General features: G+C 35.7%; 1 protein-coding gene across 1 annotated transcript in view; it reads left to right on the forward strand.

Annotated features, from left to right (window-relative positions):
• Nucleotides 1–17,628, forward strand: part of LOC121323074 (beta-1,3-galactosyltransferase 1) — an 86,476-nt gene that overhangs the window by 34,155 nt on the left and 34,693 nt on the right. Inside the window, exon 2 of the mRNA XM_041263806.1 lies at nucleotides 16,194–16,249. The gene's annotated coding sequence lies outside the window, so the exon portion shown is untranslated. The remainder of the gene's footprint in view (nucleotides 1–16,193; nucleotides 16,250–17,628) is intronic.

Here is a 17,628-nt window from a genome sequence, read left to right on the forward strand (position 1 = left end):
AGCAAACCACCCAACAAGGAAAAGATCATAATGACACAAACTTGGAAAACATACAGTAACTTCCATGGAAACCCATCAAGCCTGTTGCAGCTTTTCTGTCTCTCTTGGTGCAGTGGGGGGTTTATTATAGCAAGGCGGAAACCTGGTATGTATTTGGTGTGTTCTGCAGTTTGTTCATAAAGCCAAGGTTATTTCCTTCAAGACCTTGATTTCAAACTGGTCACCATGGGTCTGCCTGTATCTCTCCTTGGTAATTGCAGTTGCTCAGCAGAAGCAGGACAATTTAACCATTTATACTGTATGCTGCATGTTTTTATTTACCTTATGCAAAGAGTTTGCAGTGAAAATTGTACAGTAAATCCTACCCGTCATTTGCTGACTAGGAGCCATCATCATTAACAAATATAGTTGAACATGTTTTATTGGAAAAACACTACTCACTAAACACTCCAACCAGTATTGGGACAGTAATGGTAGTTGTAAATACAAACAAGTCTATCCATCTATATCTATCTATACAGTATCTGTGTGTGTTTATGCATGTGTGTGTGTGTGTGTGTGTGTGTGTGTGTGTGGTGTGTGTGTGTGTGTAAGTCAGTCTGAGTGGTTCAGATTTCTGCTTAAGTAATATTTTGTATTTGTGATTGTGTAAGGTGTGTGATTTTGGTTTGTATTCGTGATTGTGTGAGGTCTGTGTGATGATTTTGGTTTGTATTCATGATTGTGTGAGGTGTGTGTAATGATTTTGGTTTGTATGCGTGATTGTGTGAGGTGTGTGATGATTTTGGTTTGTATTCGTGATTGTGTGAGGTGTGTGTGATGATTTTGGTTTGTATTCGTGATTGTGTGAGGTGTGTGTGATGATTTTGGTTTGTATTTGTGATTGTGTGAGGTGTGTGTGATGATGTTGGTTTGTATTCGTGATTGTGTGAGGTGTGTGTGATGATTTTGGTTTGTATTCCTGATTGTGTGAGGTGTGTGTGATGATTTTGGTTTGTATTCCTGATTGTGTGAGGTGTGTGTGATGCTGTTGGTTTGTATTTGTGATTGTGTGAGGTGTGTGTGATGATTTTGGTTTGTATTCCTGATTGTGTGAGGTGTGTGTGATGATTTTGGTTTGTATTCCTGATTGTGTGAGGTGTGTGTGATGATTTTGGTTTGTATTCCTGATTGTGTGAGGTGTGTGTGATGATTTTGGTTTGTATTCCTGATTGTGTGAGGTGTGTGTGATGATTTTGGTTTGTATTCCTGATTGTGTGAGGTGTGTGTGATGATTTTGGTTTGTATTCCTGATTGTGTGAGGTGTGTGTGATGATTTTGGTTTGTATTCGTGATTGTGTGAGGTGTGTGATAGTTTGGGCTTGTATTCTTACTCTTCTTACTATTTCCCTTTATGTTACCTTCTACTGGCTACAACAGTTTGGAGTGTGGCCACCAGTAAGTGCAGTATACTCTGCAGCCACAGTCTTTTTTGCCTGAGAACCACTGATCTACTATAAACCAGTTGTTTGTTGAAGGAATTGTTACCTTATTATAATGGCTTTCTGATTGACTGTACAATAGATAGATAAAGTGTGGACTGTAAAATGATTTTATGAAATCTTAGAGAGAGAGAGAGAAATACAGCGTATGGCACCCAGTGTAATTCATTAAGGCTTAGCTTGTCCACCCCCAGCTGTTTTGGATTGAACAAAATGTGCTACCAAACCAATTTCCATGTGCCTTTGGTAACCATGTTTGTTCTCCATTTCCACAATTTTCCAGATCTTCATATACCAATAAGATTTTGAATGGAACTCACCGAGCGCTTATACGGTAGGTTAATAATTCAACTTCAGTAATTTTCCAAGAGGTTTGTAGAATGTTATCCGGAAGAGTGCACTTTGAAAATTGCACCAAATTCTAAAAATAAAACTGGGAAATAGACACACTAGACATGATTTTTTTTTAAAAGAGAGCGACGACTCTAAAAGTGGATTTAAAATTTAACGGATCAACATCAGTAACAGACTCTGCTGGTTGTCTTATTGTTTTTTCTGTATGTGTGATTGTTTTCTGGTTGGTTGGGCTATACGGTTAAGGTGTAAACAGCATAGGTCAGTTCCAGAATGTTACTATGAATCCAGTTGATTCAATGTACTACTGAGCCTTTAAAAGGATATATTTTCAACAAACACTGTTATTATAAAAGTAAATTATTAATTAACAATGATTAAAGAACACAGTTAGCAAATAAAGACATAACACAAGGGTCATTCTGCAATTGTGGTGGATTTAAGGCTAGAAAAATGTTTTGAAACCATATTCTTCATTCTGTGTTATAAAGGATCTTAAAATATTTGTTAGTGTCTTATCTTTTCAGACACACAAAATATAGAGCTTAATGATTATTGTTGTTTGCAGTGTATTTTTTTCAATAAATTCATTTAAAAAAAATAAAATAAATAAAACCAATTTTTAAATAATCAATAAACCAGTTGTTGTATACAGTTTTTAGTTTTGTCTGACTGCTTTGTAAATATTTGAAAAATATTCAAAACAAAAACATAAAAATGTGATGTACACTATGTCACGAAAAGTGTTTTTACATAATAAAGGCAAATTATTTCAGTAATATATATATATATTATATCTCTATATATATATATATATATATATAATATATATATAGATATATATTATATATCAAAACAAAGAAACATTTAAAACACAGAACACACGATGCCAGAATACCCATGGCCCTTGCTGTAACACCAATGACACTTTGCAACACCATTGACTTAAACACATATTTTAAAAAACTTTCTCAGCATACTGTTTATTATACATTATAAAAAAAAAACACATTAAACACACCTTTTTCCATCATTGTAAAATCCTTTGGTTACTTGATTGATGTAGATCATATTAAGTGTACAATGATAACAGAAAACATTCTAACTGGTTTCAATTTAAGGGATTACCCTCCATACACTTTCAAGTAAGCAACAAGAAAACGACAATTGATTAAGTGACCATTTGAATCTTGAAGTCACAGATGTGATCCAGTTGTTTGTAAAGACATTCCGCATCAGGAATATCCTTACCTTGACGAACCGTGATATCCGCTGATCATTTCAGAAAACCACCGATTCCATCTGGAGCGCCCTTTCCGTGGCTAGCCTCACAAAAATTCCAGGAAATGGCATTGAAGCCTTTCTTGTGTGGCTCAGTGGAGAGAAGGTAGAAGTTAACTTTCTGCTTGTATTGAGTTGCAGGGCCATCGCTGAAAAAATGGAGGCTATAGCGGTTGTATTGCTTCAGAATACCTAGTGTACAAGACAGTGCAATAGTGTTATGGTAGACTATGTTTGAAACATACAAAATACGATAACACTAATAATTTTAATTTCGAAAACTGAGCACCGTTCGCCCCTTTAATTTCTTCATTCGCCATCTCGACAGTAAAGCGTTGTATAGCATAAGCTGTATTGAAAGAAATGTCTCAACACCTCTGCTGTCTGGCAGTTTTTTAATGAAATGCCTAGACGACCAAAAAAAAAAAAAAAATTGAAAGCAAACTGTTAATGTATCATGGAGGCACAACTAATCTGCGGGGTCACAAACGCAAGATGATGATGATGATGATGATTTATTTATTTATTTATTTCTAGTAGTAGTAAAATGTGACTGATAGCCTGCTTGGAACGGTGACTGTTAAATAAAGCTTTGCTTTGCCCAAGTCCACTGAAATGCAACCTTACTGTATCGTAAGCCGCATCAATTACATTTTATTTATATATTCGTATTTATTGTATTTATTTCAGGGGCTCAGACAATTAGAACATAAGTGTCACTTACATGGCACATGATGCATTGCATTTTCAATTTAGCCAGTAGGCTAATTTCCATTGACAGTCCCTGGGCAAACATTGATGACAACTATAATAAATCTCCATATTACTTCTTCTCTAAACTATAGCAGTAATCCCCTATTGAATATTTGATTACAAATACATACAACATTAGTCATCCATTACCTATTAAAAGTGCATAACAGTTAGCAGCTTACAAGTTACAATACAATTTATATAATATAAATATCCAATATACACAGTTCAAATTCAGATACATGCTGAATAAATTAATGATTGCATAATTGATTATGTTTCAACCAAGCCTTACGTTTATTACAGAATATTTTAAAATCCTTTAAAGCCTTCATTTATGAAGGAAGTGGATTCCAGAATAAAGTACCTATTATAGAGAGAGCTGTTTTGGCAAATGTTGTTCTGCGTCTTTCCAATTACATTTCCCACATACATCTTGGCTTGTGAGCCCATTAGTATCTTTGGGGAGCTTTTTTTCATGAATTCCTTTAAGGGTGGCGTACATACTGCATGCAAAGTTTTAAATACCATTTTCGCAAAAGAAAAGTTGACATAATTATCCAAACTCTGCAACTGGTACTTAATAAAAATGTTACAGTGATGGTATCTCACCGGTTTTTTTATCCAAGATTTTTTAGAGCTTGTTTATAAAGAGAACATATTGGTTTAATTACTGATTCACTTGCTTGAGACCAAGAGGTTATACAGCATGATATATGTGTAAAGACCATAGTCTGCATGAATAGTTTAGCAGATTTGGTGGTTAACTTACCTCTGCTATGTCTAAAATTTGCTAAGTTAATTTTAACTGCCCTACTAACCTTTATAATGTGTATGTCAAATTTCAAATGTGAATCAATAATAATTCCTATAAATTTAACTTCTGAGACTTCCTCCATAACTTCCCCAATTATCTGGACATCAAAATTACTAGTCCTTAATTGCCTTATGGAGAAACACATACTAACTTGCTTCTTTTTACATTGAGTCAAACTTGACAAATTAAGCCATTTAGGTTTATTCTTCATATGCTCTGTCAATTTAGAAGCTGCTTCAGGCAGGTTTTTGCAGATACAACTGTCATCAAAAATTGAATCTGTATCATTTTAGAGAGAATATGATGGTGGTTAACTTTGTCAATTGCCTTCTTTAAGTCCAAAAACACAGCCTCAACCAGACCTCCTTTATCCAAATGTGCTTTTATCTTCTCTAGGAGAAAGCAATTTGCAGATTCTGTAGAGTACTTGGGTCTAAATCCAAACTGTAGCGAATGCAAAAAATTTCCATATTCAAAATGATCTATCAACTGACCAGCTATGACCTTTTCTAAGACTTTAGATAATGTCAGAAGGATGCTGACTGGTCTATAGTACATCACCTGTTGAGAGTCCCTGGATATATTGGAATTACAGCAGGTTTCTAATCTGCAGGAAACATACCTTTTGAAATGGAAAGATTAATCAAATAAGTCAAAGGTCTAGCCAGTACGTCCATCTACTTCTTTGCAAAAACAGCATCTAAACTGTAAAGTCTTACAGTTAACTAAAAGTCTCTAGTACTTAATCTATTTAAAGAACTCAAGATTTTTTCACCTCAACCTCAGATACATTTCTTAACACAAAAATGGGCTTCCCCTCAATTACTAGTTCAACATTTTGTGTTTTAACTACTTCAAAATTCAAAGCCAACTCCTCCTCTGAATCAATGACAAAATCATGTCACTATTTTATCTTTAATTTTTAGTTGATGTCCCACATGTACATTTCCTCCTTTTCTTTTAGTTAGTCTAAATGTCTCCCTATCATTTTACTGGCTTCCCTTGCTTCATTTATCATATTAATAAAATATTCTGTCTTTAATTTGCATATATCCCTAACTACTTTAGTTTATTTCTTAATCCTTTAAAAATCCTAAGATCATGTACATAAACAACATGTATTTTTATTTTTATCTAAATTATAAAAACATGTTTACTGTTCTATATAACGTATTTTAAACTGCATGTGAATGTTTTATTATCTTGTAAAATAATAGGATTTTCAATCATATATAAACAAGTAGCTATGGTGATGTCACCAGTAAATTATGCAAATTAGAACTGTTGAAGGTTCTAACCTTCCTTCGGTAATGTGTTCCGAACCTTCGAAGGTCAAAATGTACCCTTCTTTGCAGCCCTACTATCTAATGCTGTTTTCATTCCCTGAGTTCTATGAACAGTATTCTTTCATTATTTTTCTCGAAGAATGTTTCAGTGTCTGTATGGGAGATGGGTACAGGATAATTGAATTGGAACAGAGACTATTGGAATGGAAGGAATGAAATGGAATGATGAAGTATTCTGCATGTCATAAGGGCAAAGGAATAAATTAGGAAAACAAGGGTTCAATAACTTAATCTTTCGAAAATTCAATAACCATACCAGGAAAGGAGACATTTATGGGGTTTCTATCCGGGGCAATTTACACGTGAAATTGCAATGTACGTTTGGGAGAATTACTCATGTAAATTAGGTTTGGGAAACACACAGGAAAATCCACGCCAAGTTTCGCATGGAAACCCGCATTTCACGTGTAAATGTGAATGAGCTTGTTTACCCTTAAGTGACATCACTATTAATATTGCAAGGGAGCAGGTCAGTTGTTACTGTGGATTCCAAGATGGCAGAAAGTAAGTGGCTGATGGGTGGTTTTATGGTTAGCAGTGGTGTAGTTCACCGTAATGATAATGCAGGCGGCTTTTTTATTATAGTTTTTTGCTGTGTCTGGCCTGTCATGTTGTATATCTCTTGTGGGTTTACAGTTCTGTATAAAACCACTTACCGTGAACTGTGTCATGCCCTTGTTATAGTATTAAAGAAGCTATTTGAGAATACCCTTGCTGTAAAAACTACACTAAAGTTAACACGAAGAACAAGTGAGCTGCTTAAATGTCTAACTGAATTCATTCCTGTCCTTTTTTTTTATACCAGTTATGTGCGAATGCAACGCATGTCTGCCCCCCATGTTAATATAGTTAAACTGAATGTCGTGAGCCAGCTCGATCGCCCAAAACAGTGCAGCAAACGTCCAACAAGTTATTGATTCCCTCTCAGAACTGACCAAATTAAATTGCAAATGAACGTATTGTGTTTTATTTGTTTGCATCATTAATATTTAACATAACAGCAAATCCAACACAATTTAAAAGAAAGGAGAGAATCTCTGACAGCACGAGCCTCCTCAGATCGCTGCTGAAACTGGAGGCTGAGGTAACCTTCACAGTTGCCAAGTCCTCTTATAATAAGCGGGATTGGGCTTGTTTTTTTGGAGACGCAGGTTGGAATTTGCATAAACACCCATACTCTAACATGAGTTGCGCTTGTTTTGGGCTTGTTTTTTGGGCTTGGCAACACTGGTAACCTTCCCCGTCTGTCTCAAAGGCAGCCACTGATTCCTGAATTCCTCATTTTGTTGTTGACAAGAGTGTGTGCAGGATACAGCAGGCAGTGACAATTTTGCTAACGAACTAATGCTGCACTTCAGTCCGTTTCATCAGTCTCCGCCAGCTGTCCACTGTCCGGACGGGTAGTGTTTCTACCAGGGTAGTATATGCAGCATCACCTCATCCCCTACATGCTGTGTTGCCTGAATGAAAGGGAAATATATATATATAACATCTCTGCCGATTTTCAGCCAAGGTGATTTGCAGTACCTGTTGGTCAGTTGCATTTTATACTGCCAAGTTCATTTTTAGTTAATGAGTCGTAAAATACATTTTTTGAAATAGTATTCACTACTACTTGACACCCCACTAATGACATTTGAAAAACAATTTGGGCAAGAGCAGTAAAACACATTATTAAACAACCAGGCGCAAGGTATTTTGCTTTTATTACAACAGCTTGGATTCACTTGTGTACCAGTTCTCTGCGCATTGAAACCATATTTTCACAAAATGTCACTAGTATTTTTCAAAAACAGCATAGCTAATTTACATATCAACCCCCACCTTTCACATTCATTTGCATGACATCGGGTGAAAAGCCAGGTTCACTCGAGTAAAATAAACTGAGCGAATGGAAACCCAAAAAAAGCATTTTACATGAGACATTTTCTCTAGCAAATGTCTTAAGCTAAAAAAAAACATGCATGATAACTCCACCACTTGAGCTGGCTGTTCTGAATGGTGTGTGTGTGTGTGTGTGTTCATTTATAGTGCATGCTTAGTCAAAAAATGTCCTAAATGGAGGGATATTAGCAAAACTTAACCTAAGAGGCCAAGTGCCTGTAATGTTAACAGATATTTCAAATATAAAAATGCAGCAGTATTTTATTTCTCCCCTGTCACTTTCATTATTGTATTGTTGTGTTGAAAGATCGGTGGGAACATCATAAGCCTTTGTAAATGGTTTAGAATAGCTGGAGCCATGTGGGAAGCTTAATAGTATTAGACAGGTTGTAGGAGGGTGTCAAGGCTGCAGCAAGAAAGATATGTTCAAAAACTTAAAATTAAAAGAATTTCCTGGGGTCTCGTATTTCTACTGTATCCTCATCTGAAAGACGATCTCACTGAATGTCGACATTTGGATTATAAGGTAACTGGTAAAAACATGGAGGAAGAAATTACTGTAAAATTTGCATGATTCCAAGTCTTGTGAGTCCAGGTCTATCCACTCAAGTAAAGAAAGTAGAATCTTATAGCTATGAAACTGAAAACACAATATTGTGTAAAGGAGTCTATAATCCTTAAACTCAATAGAACACGATGAGCAGAACTCTCATTAGTTAACCAGTAGTCAATAATGTTCTGTTTTAATAGCCACCAAAGTGCCTATCATATTCATATTGATTACCGACTTGTGTGGCAGCCAGCTGTTAATTATTTCTTCTAGCCATATCAATCATTGCATGTTTATTTCAAGACTGTGACTTAAACACAGTGATCACATCAATTAGCGGCAAGAGAAAAAAATAAAATAAAAATACTGTCTGGGTTTTTTATGGGTTTTCTGTGATAGAACTAAGATTGATCCATTTACTAAGGGTGTGGAAATAAAGTAGTAGCTAAATTATATTCAATCTGACTTGTTGTTGAAGGCTACCAGCTGCATGACCCAGAGTGTCTGATGTTTTATGGTTTTGCACTGTTACCCTGGGAATGCCAGAACCGGCTGTTAGATTCTGGGTGGTGCAGGTTCTGTCAAAAACACCTCACGTTAGTTTTTAATCAAGCATGCAATTAGAATTTAAATACATAGACATGCTCCTGTAAGTCTAGACCCTGTGGGACATGTTTTTGGTTTAACTGTTAATAAATTGTAATTTGTCAAATAAAATGTTATTTAATTATGTAGTATATGGTACTATAATGGAATAGCATGCCCAATTAAATTGTTAATTTAATGCAGTCCTAATTTTAAAACGCCACATTAACTTTTTTTTTGTCATCCGACTTTTGAAGACGTCTGCACTAATCACTAACAGGCTTTGTTAGGAAGGTTTAAGAGAAGGCTAATCCTTCTGCATTCCAGCATACCATTGAGATGCAGGTTGTACTCTCAGAAGTATCAGTGTGGCTTGAATTTCAAACAAGGAATCCAACTTTACCCAAGTTCTTTGTTTAATGAGAATCCGAGTTACAAAATACAGTAGTCAATAATAAAGTTACAAAGAAGAACAGTGATTGATGTTCCTAATGATTTCAGTCACACAGACATACAGTAATCTTTGTGTCATTTGACAGTAGAGAAGGGAAGTGATTAATGGAAAAAGGAACAGCACAATAAATCTCAATAACACATTAAGTAAAGAAAAGCTTATTGTACTGTATCTATTCATATTTTAAATAAAGAACATAGACCACAAGGAACCAACTGTTCATTTCATTTCTTTATAGACGATGCTAATTACAAATTGGCCTATTCATGTATCCATTGGAGTTACATTATATTTTCAAAAAATAAATACAAATAATATATAAATGTAATGCAATGTCTAGCACCTTTTTGCAATCAGTGCCATAGAGTATGTTTTTTTACCTGATCTCAATTTGGAATCATGTTGCATTCAGACAGAATGTTCCAAATATTTATGCAGTGTGCACAATATCTGTCACAAGACATGATAAGGGAATTGTGTAGCACAAGTTAGTTATCGTATTGGTTATTTTTAGTTATATATAGGCTGTCTATCCATTCGTCTGTCTGTCAAACTTACATTTTTACATATCTAGAAAAACGCTTGACCAGTTGTGTTGAAAATTGCTTAGGACATTCTATGACTTTCACTGACTCTTAAAAATGAAAATATTTCAGAATGTTGTCAGTTGGATATGGTGCTAACAGTAAGATGTGCTGTTCATTTTAAGCAGTTTGGAGGTGGGTCTGATGTATAAATTGAAAAGCAAGCAGCATTTTGATTGCCAAAGAGATTGACCAGCTGGCATGGCATTACACACTTTCAACTTCTTGTATCGATTAAAGGTTCAGAGCAGAATCAGAATGGCAGTGCTGTGACACAACTGAGATGCCCTGTGTCAACACAGTAACACACCAGAGAGTGTCATTTCTTTCAATTACTGAGCTATTAGAACGTTGAGTCACTGTTAATAACATGTCAATTCCAAGTATCCCTTAGTGTAGGGAATATTTTGTGCAAGAACTGAGTACTGCATTAGGTACTAAGCCTGGAAAAAAAAAAAAAATGTTATTAAGGTCTGGTGTTTTCTTTGTCATTTTTCTTTATTGTAGATCGTATCATGAATTATTGAATTTTATCAGTTGTTGGTAAATGCTTTACAGAACATATTTGTCTTAAACCAATGACATCTTTAAGTTTAATACAATTCATGTGTTGGTGCCCAAAGATACTTTCTTCAGGTCAGGATTTAATACTATAGTAAACTAGTGGAATACAGGATTTTATTCTTACAGTATATTGTAAATATCTCCTGATCTTGCCTGTTTCAGTGCTTGAAATATATATAGGTTCATTGGTTAAGTGTTAATGCCACAATTCTCAGCTATCATATTTTTTTGGCTTGTGATTACTGACACCAAAATAAATGCATAAAGTGATTCCGCACTGAGATTTCCAAAGTTGCAGGATTTTTACTCTCAGCGTATTCTCAGCATATTCTTCAGCATAAGTCTCAAAATGATTCTAAATGGCATGCAAAGCTTGGCAGGGCATCTCTTGAATGCAGTGCAAGAGCATATGATTGTACTTTTGCAACACAACAACAGTTTTGAGAATAACCCTAATAAATTCATTTCATAATCTTTTATTGTAAGTGAATTGTATGCCTTGAAAAGGACAGTTTATATAAAAAAAAAAAAAAAAAAAAAAAAAAAAGCTGTGTTCAGCCACCCAGGCATTATCTTTTTTATTCAATTAAGAGTTTGCAATTATTTTACAAAAATGATTCCCAATTCAGAATATGCAATTATGTTCCCTCACCACAGCAGCAAGAACTGCAACTTTTCAAAGCTGGGATGGGAATCTGCGCTCCCCTGACTCTATGATTCCCATTGCACACAACATGGCTGTGCCTTTACCAGTTGGGCCTCTAGGGAACCTCAAAAGATGTTTACTTACCTCTGCAAATTATAAGAGGAAAGAAAAAGTAACTCTCACTTGCAGTTTCATCTTTATTCCAAAAAAGCATATCTGGATGTGCTCCTTCAAAGGCCTGGTAATCTATTCGCAATTCTGTGCCATATCCCTGCCTAAACACAATGATGTGTACAGTATTACTACCATGTCAGTCTCTCTCTTTTTAGGTATAATTATACTTGTAATTCTACAAACATTAAGAGACGAACTTAGAAAGGTCTCATCTTTAACTTCTTCTTGATTGTTAGCTCGCTAGGACTGATGACAGTAAATGTGATTCACTTCAGTCTCTAATTAGAGTTCCATTCCACTGGCCAATGCTTGTCAAAAGCAATTAATAATGTAAAAAAATCATAAAATGAAATAATGCAGGCTTTTGGGAAATGTTCTACAGAAGTAACTTTTAATTATTTGTAATTTTTTTTTATTTTTAGTAAGGTTCTATGCAGCAGAGTGGTTGCGGTGCGTAGGTGCGCTGACGTCACGGACCAGGAAGAAGCAACACAAAACAAAGAAGGGACGGAGCAAAACTGAAGTGCAACAGCACTCAGCGTGTTTATTAAATAATAAAACAAAAGATTTAAAGAAAACAAAAACACCAAACAAGGGCCAAACAAACAAACCATAACAAGTAGTATGCTGGATTTGAAACCCAATTGTTTACTTCTTTTCCACAAATCGCGTCTCTCCTCTGTCACTCTCCGCCTTCTGAGCCGAGAGTGGGTCTTTTATATTCGTGGCTGGAGCCTTAATTACCTATTAATCCATTACCTTATTAATGCTCCAGTCACATTCCCACGAGAGTTCTAGGGAAGGGGCTTTAATCCCATCACCATGACTACACATTATAAGACCGGCTTTTTCGCCAGTCTCAAACAGTAAATAATAAAAGAATGACAGTGCTCAACCGCCCACACATAAACACAATAATAATAACAACAACAAATAAATACATAAATAATAAAATACACACAAGGGGTGGGTACTCTGTCACAAGCAGTCATAGAAAGTATTGACAACAGGTGGCTGTTATAAGTTTTAATGTTTTGATACCATTTGCACTCAAGGCTGTTATGTTTATTTTTACCACCAGAAGTGGATGGGGCTAAAACCGGGAGTTCCCTAAAAAACTAATAATTAGTTTTGTACTACTCTGAAAGATCGACACACTGTACTTGTTATGGATACTCAGTTATAATTGTTACTCATCACCACCCTAGTTTAAATGGTATTCCAAGAATAGTCCTCCATAAGGCTAATTTTGTCATAGTAAACAGTTAATACTCTTGATTATTGAGTATTTTTTCCACTGCAGCAGCCAATTGACCAAGTGGCTCATATAGACATCCATAACTTTAAACATTGAATCAGAAGCTATACACCATAAAAAAGCAATTTAACACTGTCACAGCATATAAAGTCATTGATAAAGACGTCTTATTGAAAAACATATTACAGTACGTACTACAGTACATACTTTAGTGCACCCAGAATGACAGCAAACACAAACACAGAACAATCTGATTTTCTGTACATGTAGACTAATTATTGATAAACTATGCTGACATTTGCATAATCATTATCAATCTGAAACCGTTGATAAACTTGTATAAAATGATCCAGTGACAACAGAAAGTGAGTCTTAGCTGATGCAGTACTGTTTTAGTTTGGACATTATTTTCTGGCACTCTTTTTGAGCACACACACACACAAACATTAATTACCTTTTTAAAATGACAAGAGCTGCCTTCTGTTTTTATTATTTTGCTGGTAGAATTTCAGGGATGTAATTTGGTAACTTTGAAAAACTGAGGATCTATGACAGTGCATGAATCAGTTAGAAAGTATGACCTCTAAAATGAATTAGAAAGCATGCTGTATGACCTTCACTGCATGAAACAGGTGTGAGTGCTAATGTATAATAAAACAGCATGCATCAGTGCTTTTGGTAATTTAAACTTTGAAGGCATCGCTATACTGTAAAGGAGTTGGTAAGCAATTATTTAAGTGACAAAATACTGCACTTTCCAACAGGACATTAAATTGCTTGTCCAAATAATAAAGATATGTTGCCATTGGTTACCGTTGTTAATGGTTTCTCATTAAGGAAGCACCCTTAACTGACCACAAACAAGCAAGGGTTGTTTGTGAATATCTCAATAAGTCCTTGGGTATTTTATCTTCATGGTTTTTTTTAATAGTAACAAATAGCAATGGAGTTGTCGTTTCTATTTAAGTGACTGGATCGTTGCTGATTTAGTTATGTTTTCCTTCACACATCTACCTAACTGTAATGTATTCTTTATCATAGCTACGTATTTCTGTGAACCTTCAAATCTCAGTCTTGGGTCCTTGAGATCTGACCTCGGCTTTGAGGCCGACTCGAGGAAATCTTTTCATGTTTTGTCCTTGACCTTGAACGCGGGGGTTTAGCCTCGGGTGTCTTTGGTCCGAGGACTTGGGTGCTTCAAACTGGTCACGTGTCATTTCTCGTAATGATAACTGATTGCTAATTTTACTTGAAAAAAATAAACCGTTTTCCCAAAATTAAATTGTGAGGGGCTTAATTATCAGTTTTGTTTGAAAGTGTTTAGCAGTTTCGTGCAACACGCACAAGCTTTGCTCACTGTAGCTAATCAGCGCACGACAAAAAACGACGATTGACACTGGGCATAACCAATTAACTTAAATCTTTACTTTGTGGCAGAAAAAAATAAATGCCACTACATTCGTCTATACATATTTATATTCCCACTATGGAAATGCCACACTGGACTTGCAGTAACCTGTGGTATAAAGCATAGCAGTTATTTTTCTTTTTTCTTTTTTGATAATGTCTGCTGAAACCAAAATTGTTATTTTTGCATATTAAAAATATTCTCCATTGATGCAAAATGTGTAATACATCTGGATTTAATTGTTTGTTTAATGCCCCTTCATATAACATGTATAAACATGGCTTCAGTAAGTAGTCAACAGCTAAACGTGAAATAAAAAAAAACACGCCAGCAGATTTACCTTCGGAAGGATGGCAATATTGAGGGTATTTTGAAAAATGATTCCCGTGTAGTAATTATGACAAGGGATGTGGTCAGAGATACCTGACCATTGTTCAGATCAACAGTAAAGTTAAATGAAGGATTAGGATTGTTTTTGTAGTACTACACAAAGTAATATATTGAATATATATTCAAAATACGTTTGAAAATGGCACGTCTTTTCTAGGCATTATTATTTTAATTAATAATAATAATAATAATGTAGAGTGCACAGGAGAAGGAGCCGGCTCTTTTGTACAGCGGTATCTGCGCAATGCTTTAGTGTGAGAGGTTCCCGGGTTCGCGCCCGTCTCGCCCTGTGTGTAGATTGCCTCCCCCTGTGTGAGGCGCCTACCTGCGTTAACCTGGATCACTACATTGGTGTCAAAAGTGGACGCAGCACGCACTCGTCGGACTGTAACCTGGTGCTCAAGTCTGGGGCGGACTTGAGGCTGGCGGGGGAGAGTGTAGCGTGCAAGAGGGAAGGCAGCAGCAGAGCTGGTAGGTGACGTCATTTTCTAAACGCGAGGCACATTTTCGTTGACTGACTACCGGGGTTCAACACAGGAAAAAAAAAAAAAATTACAAAACTAATGTTATCTTTGTTGGAAAATATATTCCGGCCACATCAGCACCTGTTGAGAGGGTATTTAGTCAGAGTGGACAGCTAATGCAACCACACAGAGCAAGAATGGGAGACAAGATTTTCTCCTAGTTGGTGTTTTTAAAGTGCAATTCAAAGTAAAACATGTGAAACACAAGTATTTCTTGTGAGCAGCATAATGAGAATAGTTGCTGTGCTGTAAACTGTACCCTTGTGGATATTAAAGTGGCTCTGAATGAATGTCTTTCTGGTCAACAGATAGTAAAGAGTGAAATGTGAACACGATATTTGTGAAAACATGCTGTAATATATGTTTTTTTACACAAAATGTCTCTTTGTTTTTGTCAACGTCTTTGTCTTCCATAATAGGTTTTGCAAAATGACCTGTGCAGCATAAAAAACTGAATAGGTGCTTGTTATGTAGTATCCCAGTTTTAAATAACTGAGTTCAACAATGAGTTGTATTTGTTTTAAATCAGATTTTCTGATTGTATAAAGCTATAGATTAACTACCTTTCAAAACATCCTGTTAAAGTTACAGATTAACTACCTTTCAAAACTTCCTACTCTGCATCAGTATAGTAAAAAAAAAAATCTGAAAAAAAGTTTCTAATTATTTTGCACCATGTTTTCTACCCTGATGGAGTAGTGTTTACATTTACTGTGTTTTTCTGATTTTTTTTCCAGGACACAATTCAAAAACATTTTTGTAAATGCTGTACAAGTTTTGACCAGAAAAGGACTGCCCTTTTTGGAAAACAGCTCATTTACAATTTACAGTTTACAATTGTATGAATTTGATGAAAACTTTCTACAGCCCAGGTTTACCCCAACGTATCCCAATTAATAAAACTGCATGTTTGACTATGGCCTTGTCTTTTAAAATTCGTGTCATTAACTGCGACTGGCCTCAACCTAAAAGGCTCCCAGCTTTGGCCTTGTGGCTCCCAGCCTCAACCTCGGCCTTCAATCCAAGACTGTCATTACTGCTGTACATAAAAAACATGGTGAAGAATGAACCCTCGGAGAACTCTTGATAACTCCATGAAATGAGCAGACTCTAACCCACAACACATTCTTCTCTTTGCAGACATAGTTTGAAGAAGGAGGCTGCAGATCTGGATAAGAGCCAGACATTTGGGTTAGGTAAGACAACTTGTTTATCAAATTAGCATTTAAGAGTAAATAGTATAAAACCACAACACTATATCATTACTGACCTTGTATTTTAGGATGTTACATGTCTTCAATGTCTTTAAAGTAACACGTATGTTTACAACAAAATTATAGGTAGCACGAAATTATAGTATCTGGTAAAAATAGCTCAGTCTAAAAGCCAGCTCACAATTAATATCTCTCAATCCCTTATACTCTGAAGATCGTTATAGAGGGATTCAGCTCCCATGTTACGCCTTGCTTTTTGTGCTCAACCAGGAGTAGAGAAAGAGAGTTTTGAGTGTCCTCAGGATAATCTTGTTCCTTTTAAATAACTGACAAGTGAGAGGAATGACAGCTACTGTATGCAAGAAAGGGAATGCAAAATAGATGGGTGTTTGATGCAACACTACCCAGGTTATTACACAGCCAGGACAGCAATGCTTAGATAAAGTTGAAGAGGTCGTGCATGCTACTGCAGATCTGCTACAAGACTGAATAGCAAACATATGTACATATCCTGCAGAAAGAGAGAAGCTATATCAGAGTATGCCTATCAAGAACAAACGTTAAGAAGCGCATCACTTCATTGAAAGAACAGGGTGACAATTTCATTGGTTACAGCCGTGTGACGGTCTCCCCCCAGTTTCATAATCATTTTCTTAAACATTTTCTTGAGTCGGACATGTCCTTATTTAAACATTTAGTGTAATCCTGTTAATTAATTTGTACTATCTGCACTAAATGTGAGTGCTTTATTGGTTGTAATATTAACATCGATTTTTAAAGTGCGCCTTGAGAGGAAAGCTTAAAATAGATCATTTTTCTTGTTTGAAAATGTGCTAAAAAGTTAGTGACTATTGATATTTATTCTTTAGCTTACAGTATAGATACTCATCCAACTTAGAATAGGATGTCATAATGGCTTCCAATGGGCCACGAGTGAAAGCTACAGTATATCTTGCTTGCCCCAAATTTGTGTTTGTTACAGTTTATTCCACACACTGGGATTAGATGCAGGTCACAGTGCTGAGTGACTGGGGTAAGGCTGAAACTGACATTTGTAAGGCAACAGTAGTGTATCTGAAAAGCTGTGAAAGTAGATTTTCGTAACCTACTTTGTTATTGTACTGTGTAATCTTAGTATTCCCTTTTACATTATTACGATGAGGTTTTGACCTAATATTAATGTATGTATAATATTTATGTTCCTTCTGATAATAATAAAATAAAAGTCTAATAATAGTGTGACAAAGTGCCCTCCCCTGTGTATATTATCTGTTATGTGTTGCGTGTGGTGTGTTTAAATGTTGGTGTATAGACATTGGTACACGGGATATAAACGGGTCTGTGTAACACAAGTGTTTAAA

The sequence above is a fragment of the Polyodon spathula genome, chromosome 11 (genome assembly GCF_017654505.1).
Source record: "Polyodon spathula isolate WHYD16114869_AA chromosome 11, ASM1765450v1, whole genome shotgun sequence".
Taxonomy (NCBI): Eukaryota; Metazoa; Chordata; class Actinopteri; order Acipenseriformes; family Polyodontidae; genus Polyodon; species Polyodon spathula.